The sequence below is a fragment of the Hetaerina americana genome, unplaced genomic scaffold (assembly GCF_022747635.1).
Source record: "Hetaerina americana unplaced genomic scaffold, ioHetAmer1.1.p SCAF_70, whole genome shotgun sequence".
Taxonomy (NCBI): Eukaryota; Metazoa; Arthropoda; class Insecta; order Odonata; family Calopterygidae; genus Hetaerina; species Hetaerina americana.
In genome coordinates this window covers 1,739,860-1,765,276 of record NW_027287317.1, presented here as the reverse complement: position 1 = coordinate 1,765,276, position 25,417 = coordinate 1,739,860, and the positions used below count along the sequence as shown (strand labels likewise).

The 25,417-nt window shown below is 40.3% G+C and overlaps 1 protein-coding gene across 2 annotated transcripts in view; it reads left to right on the top strand.

Moving 5' to 3' along the window:
- Positions 1-382: 382 nt before the first annotated feature.
- LOC139697227 (beta-1,4-N-acetylgalactosaminyltransferase bre-4-like) overlaps positions 383-25,417 on the top strand; it is a 413,079-nt gene continuing 388,044 nt past the window's right edge. Inside the window, exon 1 of one of the 2 annotated variants that reach the window (XM_071595894.1) lies at positions 383-438. The gene's annotated coding sequence lies outside the window, so the exon portion shown is untranslated. The remainder of the gene's footprint in view (positions 439-25,417) is intronic. The other variant, XM_071595896.1, reaches the window with a different exon arrangement.

The window sequence follows — 25,417 nt, the reverse complement described above, 5'->3', positions numbered from 1 at the left end:
AAATGCAGCTTAATAAAATATAAGTTACAGTAGTCTGGTAAAATTTCACAAGGGCCTGTGTTAATCATATCCTTCTGGGAGAACAGAACATTACCACAGCGTCTTCTCATATCAAGTCGAAATAACCATCCGTGCATTCCGGCTTTGTCTGATTTTACCCAATATTCTTTTAATAAAATTAATTAGCTTAAATTTATTTAGTTAACCTGTATCAAGGTTACATGCATTAAAAGATGAAAAAGAAGGCCACAAACATATTTACCCACCAAAATAATTGAATCCGAGAACATATTATTCGATTTTCTTCTCTTGATATCTGAGAATCTACCTATCTACCACCTATCGGCGGGATTTTTCAGTTTCATGTCAGTTGAGCAACTAAGTTCGTCCGGTGAGTACGTTCTGGCTGTGGGTGATGTCCGATTTTCGGCGGCAGAGGTGAGTAAACTTTTTACGTACAAACAACGATCGTTCTTTGGTGATATATTGTTTTTTCAAGTGCTGTGGTCTAATATAGACCCGTTATAACGTAGGCAGCTTATTATTGCTTGGGTAAATGTATTTCGCACTGGCTCGGAGGCACGATGCTGTGTATTGTTGAGAGATCGTCCTCTGAAAAACGTCGTGATTGTAAGGTTTTTTTTATTTCTGGGATATTTTTGTGAGATGTGTATGTAACATGCACAGCTATTTTCAACAACAGCCCAATTTCACCTTTTTATTTGTTTTATACTAGCATCATAGCTGTGCTGTATATCATGCTCTGCTTAGGAATTATGCAAAGAACTGTTCTGTTATTTTTGAAGGCCTTCATGTTGTTTTGCCCTGTATTTTTTTATGAATTTAGCCCCTGTTCTAAATGTTCGCATCTAAGGGAGTTTTTGTTGCTATTTTTTATTAATACACTATTTTAATTAACAGATTTTAGAACTGGGGCATCGTTTCTGGTTTCCTGCCGAAGGAAAAAAACACTTTTACTTACTGTGGAGTTAAACCTGACATTCAGTGTCTTTGTTTAGTATTTGTTGTACATACCGGTAGCATTTATTTGGAATGCGCTATTTGTTAATTGTATGAGGACTGCATGTTCTTGTTTCTCGGAACTCGTTTTGTTCAAATGTTGATTATCGTCCTTGGGTTTGCCCTTGCGTCTATTATATATTTGCATTAATGATTTATTCTTAAGCTTTTCTATATATTTCATTAAGTATCATCCATGAAATTGTCAGCCGCGTCCGTATGTGTTTGCGGCCGTAAAATAAATGTTTGCGTGGCCTCTTGAACACAGTTTATATGGATGGTAAATGTAGACATGGAAAGCAGATTTTGCATGGCAATTCAATGTTAATTGTGATGTTGCTTGTTCTGTTCTTTCGTGATTGGCAAATAGCCTCCTCCAACTCTTGTGGGCTAGGTAAGTTCGTGAATGAGATGAATTATTTTGCGATCTGCTCTTCGTATGGCAACAAATACTTCGAAACCTGTGTGATACTAATTGAACACAGAACATGTGATTTTTATTAATTAAACCTCAACTAGATTTGCCTAAATATTCAGTATCGTTCAAGTTGCCGAGGGAAAGCAATAGATTATTATTAAGCAACTAAATAATATCGAATACCACAAGTAGACGAAGACTCTTAAATATTAACATGTCTTTGGCTTGAGTCTATTGACTGAAAATTTTAATAACGGTGCTTATCAAATCGGCAGTGTATATTTTAATTCTTTTTCCTCTTATATTTTGTTTCCTCTCCATGTTTTTCCTCAACGGCTGACGCACATCTTCCACAGATCAGTGAATTGTAGTAACGGCTGGTGGTTGAGAACCACAACAATAGTCTGATTTTGAAATTCTATTTTGTGCCTGGAACAAAATACGACACATTTACAGATATAATTAGTTTCTCTCTCGGGACTGCCTGCCGCCAAATTGCATAAGTTCAATGTTGAATCATACAAAACCCTCTCACTGGAGGCATTTTCGAATGCTCTACGAGATATTTTCTCAACAATCACGACAATGCCGAATAATTTTCTATCTTCCCAATCGCGTGGCATTAATTTAAAATTGATTGTTGGTAATTATAATTGATGCTGCGCTTATATACACTCATATGTGTCCATTGTCACCATATTAATTGCTATTCGTACATGTTATTTGTGGTGTACACGTCGTCGACCGTTTTGATGCTCGTGTTAATTACGTAAGAAAGACCGATATTCCCAACAAATGTTCAAAAATACACCATGCGTTAAACGTACGCCTGTCATAAATGTTTTAATTCCCGTTTATTTTTATTCTGATATTATATAAGGTGTTGAAGTTATAGAATGCAGATTTCCTTTGCATTTCTTGCATTATGGTGAGACTCGGCAATCGTCTTGAAAGTGGATATTAAATGATATATCTGCGTGGATATTTACAGAATAAAATGAAACAATTGGAGATTTTCCTTTTCTTCTGACAGGTAAGACCGTTACACTATTAAATGCTATTGAGCCTAGTACTTGCACCTGCTGTAATTACCGTTTAATGACGAATGATTGTGCTCATAGGTGTCATCTTTGCTCACTCAGTGTTGTGCTTGTTCGTGTTGGATAGGTGTAAAAAATAACTTAAATTTCGGAGTACATTTTTTGGAAAACCTATTTGAGGGAACGCTTTGGGTCACAATTTCTCTCAGTTGTGGATTTATTCATTTGTTCGTTGCTTTGTTGTTAGGTCCCTCATGCATCCTATTGTGCTTACCTCTTCTACTGCTATACTGTATAAAGCCATCTACCACCCTCTTGCTTAAGACGGATCGGATGTTCCTTCAGGCATGCTTTTTTTTTAAATGTTGTATGTCCGGAACAATTTAAAACACCTGTAAGCTTATAAAGTTCTCTGACCTCACTCTATCGTCCGTGTGGATTGCGTTTGTATTACGTGTGAAGCAATTACTTCCTTACTGGATCCCCCACGTTCATACACCCATGCCGCTGCAGTTTTGTTCTTTCGATAGTGACTTTTACAGCTGTTTGCGTTAAATGCCGTTATTTATTCTCATGTCGCAATGTCGTGTTATAGTTACCATGGCAATTCATTTTTTTGCTGGCAAGTAATCAAAGTTACGAACGTTTTTATCAGTTTGATGATTAAATACAAAGGACAAACAAGTAACTTCGTCAGCGAAAGACGGCCCATTTCGAAGATGTCCAACACCATGTACTCATTGATGGGTAAGGGGGAGGATGTTGCCATGGAGGTAGAAGGCTTAGGGTCAACGCGGTCAGCTTTGTGATCATACAGTTAACGTGATAACCATTCTTTAATTTTTGCGAGCTTAAATTCCAGTCCATCATCGGAGAATGTTTGCAGCCCTTCAGCATTTTGCGGTAATGCAGAGAGGTTTTCAACGGCAGGCCGATCGGCCTGTAACAAAGCGACTTCAGTCTAGCTACACTGTCTCCAGCGGAATTCCACTGTGGGAAGTTCAAAAATTCGGAAAATATTGAATTTATAAGCGAGTTAGTGAAGCACTAACAGCAGTGGTTCTCGTATCGTTGAAGTCCAGGATCCACCAAGACGATGTGACACCGAGTAATGCCATCACTGGCACATGCTTGAGTTCTCTTCTCACCTACTACCCTCTCAATTATTTATGTAGCGATAGATTGATAATGCGAGACGTAATTTTTATTGTGCCATGAACATATCGTTGTGCTTCGGCTTATTGTGTGTGCCAAATAAAATTCCTGCGGCAATTAAATAAGGTGATGGAAAGAGGAAACCATATTCTCATGGGTATAGTTTTGGATAAGGGAGTTTTATAATCAGTTCTAGAACTTCGCGTTCAATGCATACAGGTTTTCACAACTGCATGTGTTATTTTTTCATCTTGCGAAAATTAACAAATGTTAAAAACAAAGGTTAATTTTAGAGTGAGAATAATAACAGATCAACTTTTTAATCCAAAGTTTTGAGTTTGTTGTAGCCGTTTTTTTGGGAATGATAATATGAAAGCAGGCGATTTCGAATGGAGCCGGTCGTTCATGTTTCATTTTTTACGTCTTTTTTATTTATCTTTTGCCGCTAGACGTATTTAGTTAGGTGTAAATTATTGATGACGCGAAAATAATTTAATTATGATGGTTAAAGGCGTACATTTTTTCTGCTGTCCATTCCTAAAAACGGAACATTTCTGAAGAGGTTATCAGCGAAATAATGAGGCCCGTTGTTTTGCTGATATTAAACGTTCTCATTCTCATCCAGCGGTGAGTCGGGACAGTTTTGCACGCGGGAAATGAACGGGAAGCATCGGAAAAAAGCGAACGGACAAGTTTAGACGGAAACATGAAGGCCGGCAGACAGCTTCTTCATTTTTCTGGAGAGCTAGTTTTTATTTCATATTGTTTCGCATAGCTCACCCTGGAACTCTCCCAGTCTTCGCAAGTTTCACCGTCCGCTGCCTTTAAGTCGCCGTGCGCACGTTTTCGAAGCCTAATATATTTGCTCATTATAAGTTTTGCATCATTTATTTTAGTTAAACGTTGAGTTAATCAGAAATAGTGATTAAGATGAAATTTTATCACAGTAGTTAGGTATTATTTTGTCTGTGAATTAACATTTTAGCACGGCGAGAAATTTTCGGAAAAAAATGTTTAATCTTCAAGTTCAAAGACCTGCGGTAGATGCCACGGCATTAACCTTGAACGGAGTCATCCGATTTTACGTATGGATTAAAATTCGGGAATTTGAAAGTGTAAAAATCATTCGCCTTGACCGGGATTCAACCTTGGATCCCTCGGTATCCCGCCGAATGCTTCATCCAGTTAAGCTACCGAGGTTTATTTCGGAGCACGCATCAGTAGCTTAACAGGCTAAAGCACTCGGCCGGACATCGAGATATCAGGGTTCGAATAACGGTAAAGGAGAATCATTTTTACAATTTCAAATTTCTGCATTTTTTTATCTTAAAATTTTTATTTGAATATTTTTCCCTTTGTTCCTTAAGGGGTACGCGATCCTACTCCCCAATCGTCACCCGCCCCGGCAGTTGACTGAAATCCATCGTCGGGATCAAGGGTTGGAACTCGTATTCATCCAACGGGAAAATATTATCGCGGATGGGCGAAATCAGGACGACACTCGAGAAACGATCGGTCGGGATTGAGCGGAGTTGCGCAAGGCTTAAATCGTTCGCTCTGAAAACTGTCGCTTGACCATGACTTAATCTCGGTCAAAATTAAATAAATTTCCAGCGGTCAACAAACTAGCGAAGGTTTGAAAATAGCTCTCCGTTGATTTCTGATGATGCTATGAAGTCACAGGAAGGATGCAGATTAACTCAAAGGCCGTACTCTTCTGTGGGCACTAAGTGGCGAAGGAGGAGGAATTTAAAGAAAATTTTAAACGATTACTATACTTTTTATTATTTTTTTGGCAGTTTAACCGTTTAAGGTTATTTTTGAATGGACAAAAACTGATCATCGCTACAGTTCCCAACTCTTACCAGGAAGACGCAACCTGTCGTGCTACACTACATCAAACTGTTCTTCAGTTCTGAATACTTTCTATATTAGGAGTTAGATTTGTAAAGCTTTGTTATGATAAACTTAGTGACTTATTCAAATTATTAGAGGAGCTAGGCTGGGATTCGCTCACTGAGGTTAACGTACAGTTGCAATGTCTTCCATAAGAAGGACGTCTCTTTAGCAGTGACGTTGAAAATTTATTAATATCCCCATCTTACTACGGTAGGAGAGATCATGTCCATAAAATTAAAGAGATTAAGTGAAGAACAGATGGATTGAAGATGTCATTTTTTCCACGAACGATAAGGTATCAGAATAACGTTTTCCGACCGCCATAGGGGTAAAAATATTCGGGTCAAAATTAGTCTGGTGTGTATTCTCCCCCTGCCACACACCCTAGCGGTGGCTTGCATTCATTGTCTTACATGCCCATCCTATTCTTCCCCTTACCGCACTTGGCTAACTCCCCCCCCTCTATAGAAGTCTCCAACGTCACATTACCGATCGAAATACTCTTAAACCACTTCTCTTGCCTGATTTGAACCACTACCAACATTCATCACTCTTCCACCATGCTTAGCACTTTTTTTTAGGTGTATCTTCCCGCCCATTATACGTTTTTCGTCCTCCACACCTACATTTCGAAGGCCTTCATTCTGCGCCTGCCACCTTGCTTCAACGACCATGTTTCCGCACCGTGCAAAACCACGCTTCATGCCAAAGTTTTCCCAAATCTTTTCTTGGCATCTTTATTCAATGTCCTTATCTAACTCCCGCCTCAATTGTCAAAGCTGATTTACCCAACACAAGTCTTCTTCCGATGTCCCTACTCATTCCGATGTCCCTACTAATTCGATCATCTTTGGCTAAAGCTCTCAAGATAGATTAACCTTTTCATCTAATTTTTGACCTTTTATTTTAACGCTCAATTTTGCATTCTTCCTCCTCGAAAACCTTGTAAAACCTTAGTTTTCTTTTAATTTCTCTTCATTCCATATTAATCGCTCTGATTTTCTGATGCACTCAGACATTACTGTTACCCATTCTTTAACTGGATAAAGCATGATCATCCGCAAACCTTATTGATTTTATGAATCCCCCCCCCAGCTCCCATTCTTATCTCTATTCTTGCCATGCCTCATTCCTCTTTTTGCCTTTTTTACCGTTTACTATTGGATATCAAATGAAAAAAACGCGTAACGTTGTTGCTAATACTCTCCCGCTCGGTGTGTTGGTCAGCCAGTCGCTTGCACACAGGAACAAAGGCGTGTTTTTCGTAACTCTAGAGGAGGAATAATTATTGTGGACCAGCAAAACGAGTGAGATAGTACTTGTATTCACGAAATACGTTTTTTTCTTTTTCATTTATCATAACAATGTAGTATAATTATTTCAAAGTTTCGTAAAATTCCCCCACCATCACCCTTTGTGCCCACAGAATGGTAAGGCCATATAGGGTTAAACGTCACCCTATACTTTTTTTACGTCCGTACGTAGTAGTAATTTTAGGGGAGGCGACCGACAGCTGAGGTCATTTGCGTCATTGGGAATGGATGGGAAAGGAGTAAGGGTGGAGAGAAACCCGGCGTCGACATTAGCCTACTCTTAACGAAAGGCACAAAGGGGTCTGCAGTTTAACGCCCCATCCAACGGACGGCGTTCTCACTCTCACAAGTGAGAACCCATAGCACCTCAAGTAGGGATCGGGATACCACTGAAAAATATCTGCCGTATCCAGGCACGTCCGGACGTCCTTAGATTATTTTCCTAATTAGTCTGCATCTCTGTAATGCAATGCGTCACGAGGGAATGTGTCAGGAGTTATTGGGGGTAGAAGGAGTTACTTTGGTAAGCAAACGACAGCAGCGATCATCAAAGGTAACCGGGACAATTGCTAGAGGTAGGATATTGTGGGAATCCGGCAGAAGGATAATTACGCGTTGAAACCCGAAACTGGAATTAGCCCACTGCTAACGAAATATGTCAAGGGGTCCACAGTTTAACGGCCCATCCGGCGGATGGCGTACTCCTTTCGCCAACCATGTATTTGTGAGTGATGTGTTTCCAAATGGTGAACTTCTTGTAGTGATTTTAGGATGCCTCTCACCTTAGATATTCTTCCACTTTTTTATAACAGAACTTAAATATTTTGAAATAAAAACGTCAAATTTTTCATTAAATTTTACTTGCAGTCTATTGAGTCCAATTTTAAGGTTAAGATAGGCTCGCATATTTATTAAATGGTGTTCTCCATGGGAGATTAAATCACACCTTAGTGGCGGTTCACCTGTCTTGACAGTCGCCACAACCTTCCAAGCTGCAAGGATTACCCTCGTAGACCTGGGGATCGCTTTGGTGCGATTGACAGTGTTCTTGCTTTCCACCCCGAGGGCCCGGGTTCGAACCCCGGCGGTGAACGAGTCTTTCGATGTTATCTTGATCCTTACTTGGGTGCCATGTGGAGAACACTTCGATTGAAGTGCGCTATCCATCTTTGGGCCCCTTGGGGCCAATCATTAAGAGCAGGCTAATGCAGACGCCTGACTTCTCTCCACCCTTCCTCCATTCCTTGAACATCCGGCTTGTACAAAATTGCCCACCTAATTACTGTGAGTCCCCGCCCCTGATAAAAAATACAATTACGAGCTATGTGGGATAACCTCAAGTCAACGAGTAAATTTTGTCACAGACTTAAGGAAATCCTTTTTAATGTAATTTGCTGCGATATCTGCTGCCAGCTCATTCAGTATCTTCGCTGTCATTCCAGCCCAACCCGGGGATTTCTACGTTTTCACGTTTATCGAGAGAGCTGATTAGGTTGAGCCATGACAAATCAATCCCAGGGTTGATTATGATCGTGATCATGTGCTGAAATTTGTTTGCCAATTCTTTCCGTAATATTGTCATGTCGTTTATTGGTTTATCAAGTTGTCAATGCCTTCCTACTCTCCGAATCTTCGTTAGGTGCACGACGAAAATATTACTGAACAAGTTCAGTTTCGTCTATTGAAAACCTCACAGTGGTCCCAGGTGAGGGAGGGGGAAATGGATTGCGGCACGTGCTTCTTAGGAGAAAGACATTAGGTGAGCATGGCCCTGCTGAGTCGACACAGTGACCGGTGGGTAGGAGGAGGAAATAAGCGTTGTTAAATCCGGTGTTTATCTTGGGGGTGAGGGATTTGACGGCTATGGTGGGGTGATTGGGATAGTGATCATTATATGAGTGGTTTTCGTCCTAACTCATCTTAAGAATAATCCTCAAGTATCTAATAGCTTCGTTCTCGATCTAGAGGACCTCTGGGCTGAAACTGCGTCAGTTTGACGTTCTTGCGAGGCGAATATCCGGTGCCGATGTTCATTACCCAGATCTCGTGTTCTTCAGTTCTAGTTCTGTTATTTCCTATGGCTGCCTGTGCAACACTCGTGGTAGCTCTAAGGAGCTCCTTCATACCACGAAGTATAATATGGATTTCCTTTTGGTGTGTATTTTGAATAATACGATGTCATTAAGTGTAAATTACTAGGACAATTTTTTACTGGAGTTGTTTTAAATATATACTCAGGGCATGGAGTGAAATAGTTGGCTACATAATATGTCAGATTTTTTAAGTAAATAAGAATACGCTTCAGATAGTATGTTGTTATACTGGCACTTCAATTATTAAAATTGACGTTTCTAGCGTTGGGTATTTTCTTTGAATGTATAATTTAATTTTAAATGGACAACGTATTTAGTTATCGTAAAAAAAATTAGAGCTCCGCAGCAAGTGCTCTTTCGGTTCATTTAATAAATGTATTGAGAAATTCTGTGCTCACCGCTGCAAAGGGCATCTCAAGGAAAAAGAAGCAAACAAGAAAAAATGAGCGTATATTTTTTGTTTGCCCCTCATTGTGGTGTTCGTTTTCATTTATATCCAGTGCCCTTTTGTAGTTGACACGAAAAGTTGTTTATTATCGGTATCTGGATGATAGCATATTGCTTGAATGGTATCTTTAGCTAGATATTTTTTTTATCTTGCCCCGCGCTGCTGCTCTCGTGACTCGGGGCCATGTGCCACCCAGACACACAACATTTTCATCCAGCGATCCTTGGACTACGAATTGAGAACCACTGCTGTACTGTTTTCCGCCTGATCAAACGCCGAGGAATCATCGCTGTTGCTGTATTCTTTGCCGGCGAAATGGCTCTTTGGCAATCTTCATTTTGGTCAAATGTCGCTTCGTCGAACATTTTGGATTCGAATTTGTTTTTTTTTAATCTCGCGAAATTCCGAAAATAAAAATTCATAATTTTGTGAATGAAAATGTTTTGATGAACGGCGGAGGTGGACGGATTCCATGCCACTGCTGCTCGAGGATTTGTCACGTGGGTGTCCTTGTGAATGTGCATGTTCTGCTTGCGGCGGTGGCAGTGAATGCAGCTTTGAATTGTGAAGATTATTTGTTCGTCCACCATTGCCCATCAAATATCCTCTTCCGTTGCTTTGCATCCTTTTGAAAAAAATGCTCGCGTTTGCCGCGCGGTCATATGGTAGCCCTTCAGATCTTGTCAGAAGCAACCGAAAGAGTTCTTTGAAGTGCTCTTATATTTTTTGATTTCCTCCTCTGCTGGAAGCAATCCTATCCGAACGCTAATGTTTGAATTTGACACATCAGCTTCTCGCGTCGTACTCCTGGTCATCAAAGGAACCTGATCCGTGTTCAGAGTTGCTCCAAATATTACTCACATTGGTTCTATTGAAAATCAAATACTTTTTAATCGATTCTACTAGAACCTGTAGCGTTGTAAATGCTCCCTCACGGTACCTATACGCGTGGGGATACGTGCTTGTTTATTCTTTACATTTCATATTTGAATGGCGCTAAATAACAAATGTTTTCATATTATCTAGTGCAATTGATGTACCCATTGTGAAACGGATCGCAGTCGCGGTGTATTTTGCAAGTGAGGGAGTAATTTTTCTCTGTTCATCCCTCGCTTGCTTTTTATGATGTTAAATCGAAGGGCATACGCGAGAGTAGGGCTTTTAAGATGAGTTATACGATTGCCAGTTCTCGTCGCAAAGGCGTACTCGATTATTCTGAATATAGCGATATCTGTTATGTATGTCTACATAGACATCGTGTATCCATCAGTTTGTGTGAGCTTCAGATATCAAATCTGGTTGCCCATTATGTTTGGAAGTATTTCGGTTCTGGTCTTGCTTGTAGAGAGTGAGTTTAAAATTTCGTATTGAAATCTAGCTTTTCGTGTTTGACGACTGTGTATGAACTTATATTACACATTGGTATCAATGATTAATATTACAAATAGTTTATTGTTTTGGGAATATATGTACAAATATAATACCTCTTTGGTAAATGTGCATGTGATCTAAGCTCACGATGCGTGGTATGTTTATCGCTATGTAGTTTCTCTTCCGTGTTTTAGTATGATAGTTGCGTGTATTTTTACCGACACCGTTTTATGATAGTTCAAGATTGGGATGATAATGCGACGATTGAAATCCTTTTGGATCACTCGCTTTTCTATTTAACAAAGCAATTTCGTACTCTCTGGTTCACGGGTGCTGTGGATTATTCTGCAATAATTATGATAATTAGGTAAATATTACAGCACTTGAAGGGCGCGGGCATTGTATAAAATGCTCACTTAACGCAGTGGGCTTCAGAAGTGTGAGTCAATACGCGGATAAATAATTGAGCTATGCTAAATGTTACAAGGAGCTTACTTTTCTAGTCAGCGAGTAATTTTAATTGTTGACCTCGTCAGGCAAATCGTTTAATTTTTTTTCCGTCGACTATCTGAAAATATCTCGAATGATATTTGACAGTATCGCGTCCCTCGGATGCGCAGAGGTTTAATTTGGCTGGCTGTTCGCTGAGGTTTAATTTGGCTGTTTTAATGACCAATCTCCGCGCTCGGAAAAAATCGATCGCCTTCCAAACATATTAACTTTTTTGCTTTCGTGGTCGTATCCTTTTTTTAAGAATAATTGTGGAAATATTCGAGCCATGTTTATTGAAAGAATAATGATATCTCATTTTGCCTTATCACGTAGCTCAACGGAAATCAAGTTAAGCATCGTGTTGTATCTGCACGCCACGAATGTTTTTCGGTGTTCACGGGAATTTAGTGCATGATTTTCTCTTTCAAGTACCTCGAATTTATCATTCCCACCCACTAGGATACGGTAGTTTTGAGCAGTTCAGTTCAAAGTCCCATTTATGTCGGCGTTTTTGTTTTGGATTCTTTCTTAATGTGGAAATTTCACGGTGTCGTAACGATTCAACAGTTAATTCAAACCTTGGTGGCTATGATTAATGGCGATATGAGGGTTGATACGCAGTATTATATTCCTTTGTTTTTATCCATTGATGACGAGGTAATTTCGTATATTATTTGTTCAGTAGCCTAGATGAAGCGGGTAATAAAATTATAATCAAAACAATTGTCTAAGTCATGCTTCTTGATTCGGTAATAAAATCTTACTATACACCGTGGGAATAGTGGCTTTTTTCAGGGGCTTCACGATATTAAGATTTGGTGATCATGTATGGTTTATTTCGAATTAGAGAGAGGAAAACCGCCTAGGAGAAGTTGACACATTGGTAAACCTTGCCCTTGTAATGATGTTAGCCTATTGATGGGCGGAAGTTATTGATGAGAGCGATCGTCGTGTTGAATATTATAGATTTTTCAATCAGGATAATATGACACATATACCCGTCCTGTCACTAGTTTCCGGAAGTTGACTCTTGAGAGACCATGATGCTATATGGACAAGCGTAGAATTTCAGAAAACTTAGAATTATCCGTTTGGAAGGATTAAATGGGACACTGTCTGCGGGCTTAATATAAAGTGGCTTTTATTTCATCATCATTAATTATGGAATGGCCTGACACTTCCGATCGATTTTATACTCCGGGTATTTTTCATTCTGTAATGGTAGTTCGAACGCGGGCGAATTTTAGCGCCATTTTCTACGTTGGTTAAAAGCCACCTATGGGAGGAACAGTAGTAAGTATTTGACCTCGTTTCATCGAAGTGCGATTCTTCGCCTCCCACCCGCCAGTCGAGCTCATCGCGCTACGTAGAATTCTAGCAGGATCCGTAATTATGTTGAAAATTCTGCATCATTTTGGAATCCAATCTTTTCGATTGCCCTAGATTTCCCCCATAAAAAACAAAAGGCATGTTTATGGCGTCGCGAATGCAAGAGATGGTCTTTTAATGGTGCCTTCGTGCTTATGACGTGGGTTAATTAATTCTGTATGGGCACGTATGCTAGAGAGCAGTTGTACTGTTTTGCATAACTGACAGATCATCATTTGTCGAGCATTGTTCACCCTCAAATGTAATTCCATGGGCAACCGGGCCGTGCCACGGTTTATTTCAGTCACATTTTGTATGTTTTGATCTTAGGAATGCTCACAATAATCTCGTCAATTGGAGATTTATTTATTAGTCAGGCGTAGCTTGAATTAAGTTAGGAATAGCAGAGATGGTATCGTAATTCATTAAGTCCACACATATATATATATATATATTTATTTATTTATATATATATATATATATATATATATATATATATATATATATATATATATATATATATATATATATAAACCATAATCACAGTAATCAACCCGAAGGTCGGTTTAGTAGGTGATGGTAGAGATCACCCAGTAGTAAGCCCTATACGGCGTGTGAAAATTCACACATCAGAGTAGGGGGGCCAGTTCCTTTCCCTGTGCCGGTTATGGTTCCCCAGGAAGACCTGGTACCCGAAAATCACTTCAGCTTGGGTGGAGCTGCAGGTGCCCAGATTGCCTTGCCCGGGAATAGAACCCGGGACCCTCCGGTCAGCAGTCCAACGCTCTACCCACAGGGAGATGTGTGTGTGTGTGTGTAGTAGCCGCGCTAGATCGAGAGATTGGGGTTGGTATTTTGACTCGGGAGTAATAATCCTACCGTGGGTATTGTGTTTGGGTCGAAAGATGTGATTACTTTCCACCAGAAAGAATAGTTTTGTTCGGGAATTTGTGAAGTTTTCGGATAGTTTTGAAAACATTGGAGCAGCCGGTTACGTGACGTCTGACTCCGCACCTTCCCAACTCTTGCGCCTCCCGTGGTCGCTGCCCCGTAGCTGCGTGCAGTCAAGGACGAAGGCATTATGTAACGCACGAGGCATTGATTTGTGAGTTTTTGGAGTGCGTGCTCATGTTTGTTTTTTTGATGCGAATAACCTCTCGCGCCTACGGATTCTTTCCATCAATGCAATACAGTTTGCAAGCGTTTTTTATCAGTGAATGAAAGTAACCGTAAACTTAGGTTAAACTAACTATATTATAAATCTTTTCTGCCAAATTTGTGCGCTCAAAACTATAAAAAAATGAGCGTGAAGCACATGACCATCTAACAGAAAAATTAAGGATGCATTATGTTTCTGGCGGGGTGCTCAAAGGCTTGCAGATTTTAGCTTAATTTAGCTTTGTGGTTAAAGGTTTTCAGTTAGTTGCTCTTTGAACTTGAACCAAGGGATGGTTTGTGTTCATTCAGTTGTAATTCGCATTGAGTCACATTGAGTGACGTTATGTGAAAGGAAGGAAATGTTGACTATTCCGCAATTCTACTCGCTTACTCTTTTCTTTTTATGTTTCGTACTTATCACAAAAGCTAATATACGGTTATAAGAATCGGTATAGTTTCAAATCCAAGAAGTCGATGTTCTTTTGATCGTAATATGGTGAAGTGAAGAGTAAATTCTAGTTCGAAATACTCTTTTTTGCGAATTTTTACCTCCGGGTGCGTAATTGTTTCACATTTAGCACATATGCACATTAGCACAAATTCCTTGGTTGCATTCCTTGGCCGTTAGCCTTTCAACCGGCGAATAATGTGGAAAATATGGGCATTCCTGGTGGAATTCCACCGAGAAGGCAGTAAATGTCTTGGGCGGATATCCAATATGTCCTCTTTTTGGTTTGCCGTCGGCCTTCACTGAAATGTGCATCCTCATTCATTGGGCGTGCTTCTGATTCTATGTACCTGCGTCAATTTTTCATTTCTGTACCGTATTTCCTATCGTCATTTCTAATATTCTCATTTGCTCTTTGGAAAAAAAATTATTTTTATGCATGATTTTTGCGTGTTGATACCCAGACTCATCGTCTGCACGCACACGTGTTTCTTTTAGTGTTCCCGATGCGGTTCGTGAATTCAGTAATGGATGAAAGATGATAACTTTGATACGGACTATGATAAACTTTAAGCTCATTCCACGAAGAGTGCATGCCTTGATTTTGATGGGACGTATTTCCAAAGATTTTCATTAACCGAACAAGGTGTGAGAGTTTCCTGGTTTGCGCTGAAGCGATCTACTGCTCGCCCCCCCCCCCCCCCCGGTATTTACGTATTATTTTCGCCCATAGCTTTTGCTCCGTCCTATTTAAACCGAAGTATTTGAGTTTTGTCAGAATTTGGTGCAGAGTTACGCCATCATTTTTTGATATTGAGGCCTTCAATGAGCTTTTGAAACCACCTGCTGCTTTTTTTGTCTCTCACATTCACTTTTACCCGCTATACTTTCGCTTAAGCCTTCCATTCCATCGTCTGCCGTATCCCGCAAAGGCTTTTGAGAGAGAAAACAGTGCTTTGCATTGCACAACAATCTGTTTTACCCCCGTGGAATGGATCCTAGTCGATATTTTATCTTTCTGTGTGTTTTCACCTGGAATGTTTATGCTTATGATATTTTTGTGGCATGGTGGCTGTAGATGGAATTTCTGTTGTCTTTGCTGCCTCACAGTGAGCGCGAAGCGCTGTTGTTCCTCATTCGCTCCAGGGAGCTGTGAGTTTTGATCAATTGTGCTACGAACGCTCCCTGAAGTGAAAAATGTTCCTCGTACGACTTCCTTAACCATAGAAGAGCAGAATTTTGGTTCGAGTGTTAATCACCATTTTCGTATGCCAGATCTAAAAGAGTTCATTTTAATTGTAAGACTGGATTTTTTATGAGAATCCATTAAATTGAGAGTTGAATAATCGAGATTTATGTTAAAATTAGAGTTTTTCTCCCAATGATGGGATCACTAGAAAAATTTCGATGATAAAATGTCATAGGGTTTTGAAGTCGGAAGCATGCAAGAGGAATAGATTGGAGTCCAGTAAATGTAATGTCACCGAAAAATTACAGCTTCACCATTGACTGCGTTAAACAGACGCATTATCAATAATCAGTTCACCGTAGCAATATGGGTAACTGCGGTTATACTTGTTAATGATTTGCATGTGGAGCCCTATTAATGGCGGCTAGCATTTCATCACTTCTTTTCGTTCCTGGCACATCTGAATTTATCCAGTGAAATGCCAGGATTCCGGAAAATTTTCACAATTTAACCTTAATGAAAGTATTAGAAATAAGGGAGATGAAATAAATTATTAACGATAATGCGTACATTTTTTGTAAAAAACCAGATAATACAGTATGCGCAAGATAGCGAGCGGAATGTTAGTCGTATTTTGTCGACGGCTAGAAATGGTCTAGGTACAAAAATCTGGTCTACAAAAAACTCGAGGTACAGAATACAATACTAAAGGTTTAAAAATCTAGTCTACAAAAAACTAGGTTAATAAGCAATGGGCTGGTTGGAAAAGCCTTGTTCTTCTTCCGTGTATTCATCTGATAAAACACGCTCAAATTTAGGATATAACATTAGAAATAGTAGTCAATAGAGATATAAAAACATATCCTATGCATCAAATTTCCCTCGGATTTCCGCCGGCATTTACCGTGTGAATTGAAGTTTAATCAGCTAATATTCGTGAATTGATAATTGGAGTTTATTATTGGTGGCATAAGGTGTCCCTGCTTTTTTTTGCGTCTCACTTCGATCGAATCCCCAACACACTATACTCAATATTTTCCTAGTGTTCCACATCGTATATTTCTCTCATGGGAAATAGAGAAGAAATAATGAACTGGTTTTGCTTACCTCCCCTACATGCAATGACCTGGTGTTGTCTACCCCTTTTTTTTCGAAGAGGTAGTTGCATTGGGAATGCTTACTCTATGTTGTGATCGTGTGAGTCATTGTGTAGGATTGTTTACTCGAACGATATGTTTGATGTTTCCAAAGGTCATTAGACGTGACTTTGTGTGCATGTAATGATACAGATATTGTCAGAACTTTGGGCTTCGTGTACTCTGTGTTGCTTATTTTAAATGTGTATGAAAGGCATCCTGAAACTACCCTACCAGTGGCTTCATAAAACGGTGGCATTCGAGGCGCTTATTTTGTGTCACCTCACCCATCTGTGAAATTCTCGTTTCATTCATTGTGTTCGTCTTCATTGGATGTCTCATTTTCCTCATCACGTCGTGATACTTCACGTCTACAGCAGAATACTCAGCACAAACCCAGGAACTATGGGTCATCTGCGGGCATGCATTACCCCGTCGGCAGATTCAAAAACCTGGCCACTGTCAACTTAAAAAACTTTTTTGTCTTTTGAATTTCCAGTTGGAGACTAAACCTGAATCCGTTTTGGGAAATTCCATCCGAAAGATTGGGTTTGGGGTGCCAAAATGCTAATAAACCTTAGTTTAGGGGCACTGGGACGGTAATATTCCTGGAATCATTAGGCCTGTTTTTGGATCCGGCAATGTATGCCTTCCTTTGGCTTTGTGGAATCTTTCCATGTGTCATATCCCGCTTCCCCTTCATCATACATATCTATCGATTCACATCACGTTGTTTGATCCCATGAATAGCGCCTTTTTCCCTACGTGCCAGTGTTTCTCCACCGTGGTTCGAAGGACCAGTACCGAAGTTATCGTCGTGGCTGTTCTGAATGATGGTTCTTGCCGAGCACTCGAACCAGGAAGTGCCACGAATTTCGCTTCCCAGTGGCAGCTCGAGCTGTGACGAGTAAATTTCTCCTCTTCCGCCCGTTGCCGTTTCTGGTCCACGGAGAGCTTCCGGTTGAGAATCACTGCCCGTAGGCCCATTCGTCATAATCCTACCAACGTTTCTTTTCTTTTAGAAGTGCCCGTCCGAACTTCGTGGCGTTTGCTCGTTGGTCTAACCCTTTCTAACGACTCCAGCTGCGGCCACCTTCCCTCCACCGAGCCGCTCCCGGTGACCCCGCTCCCTCGATCTGCATCTCCGCCGTGGGCGCACACGACCCACGGGAGAGTTGCAATCACTACTGCTTAGGGAATCCCAACCGGAGATGGTCGCACGTCGAGCGTCTCCGGCTACGACCCTCGGGAGGCGTGTTTTTCCGCCGCCTCCCGAAAGCGAGGCTCTCGCTTGGATTTGCCTGCGAGCCTCGGCCCCGTTCTGCTTCCTTCGCAGCGGGACCCTTGGAAGCGCCCCCTGCATTTGAACGCATCCCCACCCGGCCCAGCGGGATTATCCCGATTACAGCCGTGACGGCTGGCCATGGGACGGGCGAGTCTTTGGCTCGGCCCAGCTAACATCTGTCCCATTACCCTGGCGGGGAAGGAGATGTGTGCCGTTATCCTCAATGTTTTTGTATTGTGTATTTCTCTGCAAATTACATATTCCCTCTCGCCGAACTGATCTTGTCACGTGCGACAATGCTTGAGCGCACGTGACAAAATATTGTCAAATTGGGCCTGATATCCCAGGTAAAGCCTCCGTCCCCAGAGGCTCAACGTGTGGCTTCAAATACAGTTATAAATATGCGATTTAATCAACGATTAGGTATGTAATCTATTTCGATAGTGGATTCAGTATTGTAAATAATATTTTGTAAACATAGTTTTCAAATGTCAAGTAGGGATTACTTCCTTTCAGCAGCCAATAGCTATGGTGTTAATGATGGTGGCTTTTTACCATTCTTCTGTTAGTTTTTCCCCAAATATATTTTAGACCACTATCCACATGAACGATGGAGTCATCCATACTGAACTCATTTTAAGTTCCTAGATGGGTGGCAATGATCATATGGTTTCATTACTGCCTATGCTCTAACTGCGGCTTCACAGGTACGAATTTTAAACTAGAATTATTGTTCAAAATGCGTCATATATTGTGGATATTTGAGCTTGTTGCGCTTTCTTATATCTCTGCATGTCATAGATGATATATTTATGCATATTTTTCATGTGGGTTGAATATATATTTAATGTTATACTTGGAGGTTAGCGAAAGGGGAGTTTATTAAAAATAAACCTTAAGAAGAGACGCCTTGGCGCCACTATCATCTTCGCCAATGAGCGACCCATATGATCATCTGTTTTCCGCGTATTTTAACCTCACCTCCTTGAGTCTACTAAGTTCACAATTTTCTTAAAGTGGATTTTCATATGAACTGAGGATTGATTCGAATGCAGTAGAAGTGAAAATAAAGAGACCTCTTAGCTGAGGATGCAGTATAGTCACCGGAAAATATTTAAAAGTAGATTTTAAAGCACTGCGCACGTGCTGGGCCATATATTTTGGATGCATTCCCCCTTTCAAATCTAACTCCAAGCATAAAATTGTCTTCGGAGATGTTTCGCCTCATCACTTCAATCCTACTCAAACCGTTCCCCTCCGGAGGAGGAATGTGTGCGGGGGGAACCCTCGCGGGCGTCTCTCCCCGCCCCTTCCCGTCGCCCGACGCCTGCCACCGGTGCAACGCGGCGACCCGTGCCGCCTTCCCCCGAGGGAAATAGCCCTCCTGCTCTCCGCTCGACGAGGCCTGAGGCCTGGTAAGTACCCGGAAGACGGAAAAGCCTTCACCGAAGTTGGGGTCATTTGGCTCTGCAGGGAGGGTGGAGGCGGTACCTTGGTTTGGATCCCCATTCCTGGCGGTGTACCGGAGGGGGGCAGTTTCCCATGTCGGATTTCCAAACGAATCTCTTTTGTGTGACCAAAGAATTTCTTCGTCTCGTACAAATTATAGGAAACACAATCAGTTGACTCAAACATATTTCAGTAATACATAGGTAGCATTAAATATATTTCAGTAATAAATAGTAGAAGTATCACCTATATTTGAAAAAAATAAGAGTTAATGTAACGGATAAAAGCCCGTTCAGTTGTCTGTGGAAGCTTAATCAACTTGATAAAACTGTTGAAAATATTCAAGCTGGAATGGTTTACACTCTTTCCTGTTGAAGAATTTGGAAATTAGAGCTAGGGCTCTTTACTTTTAGATTTCCAGTCTTCTAAAACGGAATGCTTGTTCGAACCTAAAAATATTACGATGTTTGGTGATGAGTTTGGGAGCAGACCAAATTACTGTGAAGGGGTTTTCGGTGCATGAGCCAATCTTAAGGGCCACAATTATACTCACATTTAATTTCCCATTAATATAATGGTATTTAACATATGATCTTAATTGTTAATTTTGTTTGAGACCTCTTGTAGTATGAAAACGACGGAATTTAGTCGAAGACAGATCTGTAAAACCTAATGATCGTGTAAATCAATGCCACTACTCTTTTTGTATCCGGAAATTTCGTCACAGATTTACTGTTGGCTGCATGGCGTTCACGATTGTACATTAACCTATCGCTTATCTATTTCTTTGTGTAGAATTTCCATAGTTGTGATAGGTTATCGGGATATTTTGGGTTGATAGGTAATGCCTAATTGTACCCATCGTACTCGTTTTGAAAGGCGTTTCATTTTATTGAAACCGCTGGGGTGCTGTGAATTTCCAGCGTGTCTTGCATTGGCTAAATGGTTGAGCGTCGCAAGTGTGTGGATTATTCATGCGAAATTTCGATGTGTAAATGATGATGAATCCAAAAGATTTTAACACTCGTAACACCTCGACCAATTGCTCTTATGACTTTTATGTTGATGTTCAGGGAAAAGGGTACATTTCCTGGCATCCATCTCTTTTCCGTCACGCTTTCTTCGGTCCTCTTCCACCTTTTAGTGCCTTGATAATAGTTTTAAGCACCCTGATGGAAACCATTTTAAAAAAATAGGCAACCTTGTTAACATTGGTGTACCAATCACAGGCGTTCGGTGAACCATGGGTGTCATAGCCTCCAATGTCAGCGAAATGAGTAGTTTCAGGTGTGATGTGGTGGAATTCGAATATAAGGAAAATAGAGTAACAATTTTCCTCTTTATTTATTGTAAAACCGTTCCTATGTCTTCTTTATTTAACTTTACTCCATTTTCAGCGTCAATTCTGGTTTAAAACTCAAAAAATCTTCATTATTATTATGATGGAGAATCGTGTATTTATGGTTTTAACAACCTTTAAATGAAAAAATACTCTTGTTATGTTAAGCAAGACAATGGTGTCGGAAGACTCATTGAGGGCACGTAAGATTTATCGTATTTAAAAAATTTCCTTTTGGGTCCTCTTCCCGTACACGCGACTGAAGTAGTCATGCGTTCAGGTTGTACGAAACTTCCTCGCCGTTGACATCATTGAGCAATTCACCGATGAGGTCCCGGATTTTCGTGTGTTAGTAGTCCGCTTCCTGCGGCGAAAACACAACAGTCTCCGTTAAGCGATAATCGTCTAACAAATCTTTTCTTTCGTTCGTGTGATGTCGATTTTAAGTTCCTCAAGTATATACATAGTTATGAGTATACTTATTCAAAAATTATTTAATTTTTTTCTGTTGATTTCGGCACTCAAACCTCTTTTTGATACTTAGTTTAAGAGTATGCCGTATGAGGCTCATAAAAAAATTCCCTTGCGAGTAATAAATAATGACGGGATAAGCTTTTTAGCTGCAAACTTTTGCACGAGGTCCAATGAAACGGATTCTTTGACAGAGACCCCCGAGGTCTCGGACCTTGAACCTCCGTAGTAGTAGTATTTAGGCGAGGCGACCTACAGCTAAGGTCATTTGCGTCATTAGGGATGGCCAGGAAAAGAGAGGGAGGAGTGGAGAAGGGTGGAGAGAAACCCGGTGTCGGCATTAGCCTACTCTTAACGAAGGGCGCCAAGGGGTCCGCAGCTTAACGTTCCATCCGACGGACGGTGTACTCACTCACTCAAAGTGCCCTCCACAAATCATCTCAACTAGGGATCGAGATACCACTGAAAAATACTCGACGCCGCCGGGGTTCGAATGCGGGACCTCTGGGTGGGAAGCCAGTTCGATGGCCGCCGCACCTTCTCGATCCCCCTTGAACCTCTCGACGTCGAGGACTTTAACCGAGAGGTGATATTAAGAACGGGCGCACTCAAGAATGTGCACAAACACGGAAGGGAAGTCCCAATTCTTCAGTTCATGATTTGCGAATTATCGTTTTTAAGATGTGATTCTGTTGTTGAATTCTGTGGGGCAAACTAATGTCGATCATCTATAATTGGCAATTTTGACACCGTTGGCGCACGGCTGCTCCTTAAGGTTAGATGGTTTCTTAATTTCATTAATGTTGGGGAGTGATTCTCAACCAAAGAAATGTAATGAATCCTATACAATATGGAAGAGATATGTAGACGATGTGAGATTTCTTCTTATATCCGTATAGAAATCCTACGAATTCCGATTTGCATACGTATAATGTTTTCGATTTAAGGAAATATAATTGAGAATGGCTTCGGAATTATTTAGTAATTAAGGATTACACCTATGTATCCCTATCTCGGTCAGAACTAATGTTTGTGCGTGGCCTTTTGATGGCGATCATCAGTGATCTTATAAGTTCACATATTCGGAGGCCTTCGTGCCAATAATCGCTTAAATCTTCTCAATTGCATTGCTAGGAATGTGTAATAATGTCGCAAGATTACTTTTATTCGCCCTTGATTAGGAAAATGAATCATGTTATAATTACGCTACCTATCCATTGCTTGTGCTTTGTTTTTGGAGTTACGACTACACCCTTATAATCATTACTTTTAATATATTTTAGTGTATTTTTTCCCCTTACTCGCCTGTGTTACGTTAATAGTCAAACTATTTTCTATTGTCCAGATCGCAATCTCCAATCCCGAAGTATCGTAGAGCTCCTGGCATTTTTTTCAAATGAATTTTAGCATATCGTCGATGTGTGATTAATTTTACTAATGAAACTTTGAGCAACTTGTTTTTGTTCCAGATTTGTAAGTTCACGTAAGGTGTAAACATTCTCAGGGTTTGGTTTGGATTTATTTCTCTGTAATGTACTTCTTTGCGTGGCAAAAAATATCATATTGCAAATTTTTTGACTAAGGCCAGTTGCATGCAATCGGCTATAAACATAAGATCAAATAATACTTCTTCAGGCTGCAAAAAATAAACCATATGTTTGCATAAAGCGGTGTTTTAGGGTTATTTTTTTGTAATAATAAAATATTTAGTCGCTTATAACGCTTATGGTACTTCTTGTTAATTCTTTTTCATTACCAAAATCATCTGCAGGTTTTGAGAGTTATTTTTCACAAAAACTTCAAACTAGTGTCTTTAAAAAAATTATAATATAATAATTATTGCCTCTCACTATGGCTTTTAACTGTTTTGACCGTTAGAAGCTCGGTATTAGATAATGGAGGAGGGAGAGGTAACCTTTACAAGTTATTTGTGATGACCGACGTGCGCTATGTAAATAAATGCTTACGTAGTTCATCTGATATTTAAACGTGGTAAATAAAAGAATAGAAGGGCAGAATAAATTAATTCTATCTAGTGGTAAACACACACCAAAGATCAATGTAGTAGTAATATTTCAATAAATGGTGTAGTAATACGAGGGTCATCCGGAAAGTAGTACCCGTTCGTGCCGCATGAAGTGCTGACGACGCGAGTAGCCGCTGGACGAGGTCAGATAGCTTCAGTGGCTTGTCTGCCTTCTCTGAGCCAAGTTGCGTGACGCTAGCATTGCCTGTGTTGTTTCTGTGATTGTTTACAATGTTTAAAAAAATTGAGAACGCCGCCAGTTGTGAAGTGAGGGCAGTGATTAAATTCCTCAATGCAAGAAACGTTCGCCCATGTGATATTCATCGCCAATTAAAGGAGGTGTATGGAGACAATGTAATGGACGAGTCGTCTGTTCGGCGGTGGTGTCGCAACTTCAACATGGGGAGGGGGAACACACACGACGATGAGCGTTCGGAGAGACCGTCTGTCATTACAGACCAACTGGTGAGCTCAGTTGACGAATTCGTGAGGAACGATCGGCGCGTCACAATTGATGACATCTGTGAGCATTTTCCCAATGTTTCTCGAACAATTGTTCATGAAATTGTTAAACACCATCTGCATTATGCAAAAATTTGTGCAAGATGGGTCCCTCGCGTATCTCAATGAGCTGGCGGCGAAGGACTATGCAGCAGGAATACAGAAACTTGTCACACGTTATGACAAATGCCTTAATTTGCTTGGAGATTATGTTGAGAAGTAGTTTAAAGTATCCTCTTTCAAATAAATTTTTTTATGTTTGTTAATATTTACTTTTGTGTCTTATTTCACGAACGGGTACTACTTTCCGGATGACCCTCGTAGTTTGGGCGAGTGAATCAGGGCTAGGGAACACTTTTTTCATATCCCCAATTGGAGCAATCGTTGTGAAATAAAAGCTTAGTGGTGAAATTGTCTTTCGCGTGATTATGTAACGATAATAAATGCGTACCATATCACGTGTTTGAAAACAGTTTTAAAATGAATGCGTACTGGTAGAGATAAACTTAACAACGATAAACAATTTGATATAAAAGGCCTGAGTTATTTTTCTATCTTTTATTATGGATAATTGCATAGCATTCATTTATGTGAAATCTTCATAGTATTCTTACATTTTCGCCATTTTGGTTTTCATTCTCCAAGATATACTCGTAAATGAATAAAATAACATTAACGAACGCCCATGCTTTGCTTTCCCTGTCCTGCAGTTATTTACCAAGACGAGTGCCAAATTATTTCAGGGTACGGAAAACGAACCCATATTTACACGAATAAGCAGGCGGAATACAGAATAAGCGGAGCAAATAACATCGACCGAAGTTCAGCTTTTCCATTTAAGTGTGTGCATGATTACTATTATTATATGGCCATTTTTTGTTTCAAAACTGCGTCAACAGAGAAATGTTTACATATACACAAACAAACCGTAATTCAGGTGTTATTCACTTAAAAGCGTCGTTTAGTATTTAGTTTTCCAAATGTAATGCGTGAAACCAAGGAAACAAAGTCTGTAAATTTGGTCATTTTAGTGCCTACGACGGTTGCCAACCGATTAGGTTGTGTCATTAGTCGGTGGTAGGTAAATTTGACCTCATCCATTATTAAAATATCAAGACCAGCCCGTAATATAAAATAACGACTTAAGAGTATAGCACCAAGTACCAAGCACCAAGAGTAGACAACCAAGCGACCAAGGTCGTTTGTTTAAAGAACCTTCGCCCAAAGACTCCACTACTTTTGACTCCAAGGGTCAGCCAACTATGTTAATCTCGACATTTATTGAAATACGAGGGTCATCCGGAAAGTAGTACCCGTTCGTGAAATAAAGACACAAAAGTAAATATTAACAAACATAAAAAATTTTATTTGAAAGAGGATACTTTAAACTACTTCTCAACATAATCTCCAAGCAAATTAAGGCATTTGTCATAACGTGTGACAAGTTTCTGTATTCCTGCTGCATAGTCCTTCGCCGCCAGCTCATTGAGATACGCGAGGGACCCATCTTGCACAAATTTTTGCATAATGCAGATGGTGTTTAACAATTTCATGAACAATTGTTCGAGAAACATTGGGAAAATGCTCACAGATGTCATCAATTGTGACGCGCCGATCGTTCCTCACGAATTCGTCAACTGAGCTCACCAGTTGGTCTGTAATGACAGACGGTCTCTCCGAACGCTCATCGTCGTGTGTGTTCCCCCTCCCCATGTTGAAGTTGCGACACCACCGCCGAACAGACGACTCGTCCATTACATTGTCTCCATACACCTCCTTTAATTGGCGATGAATATCA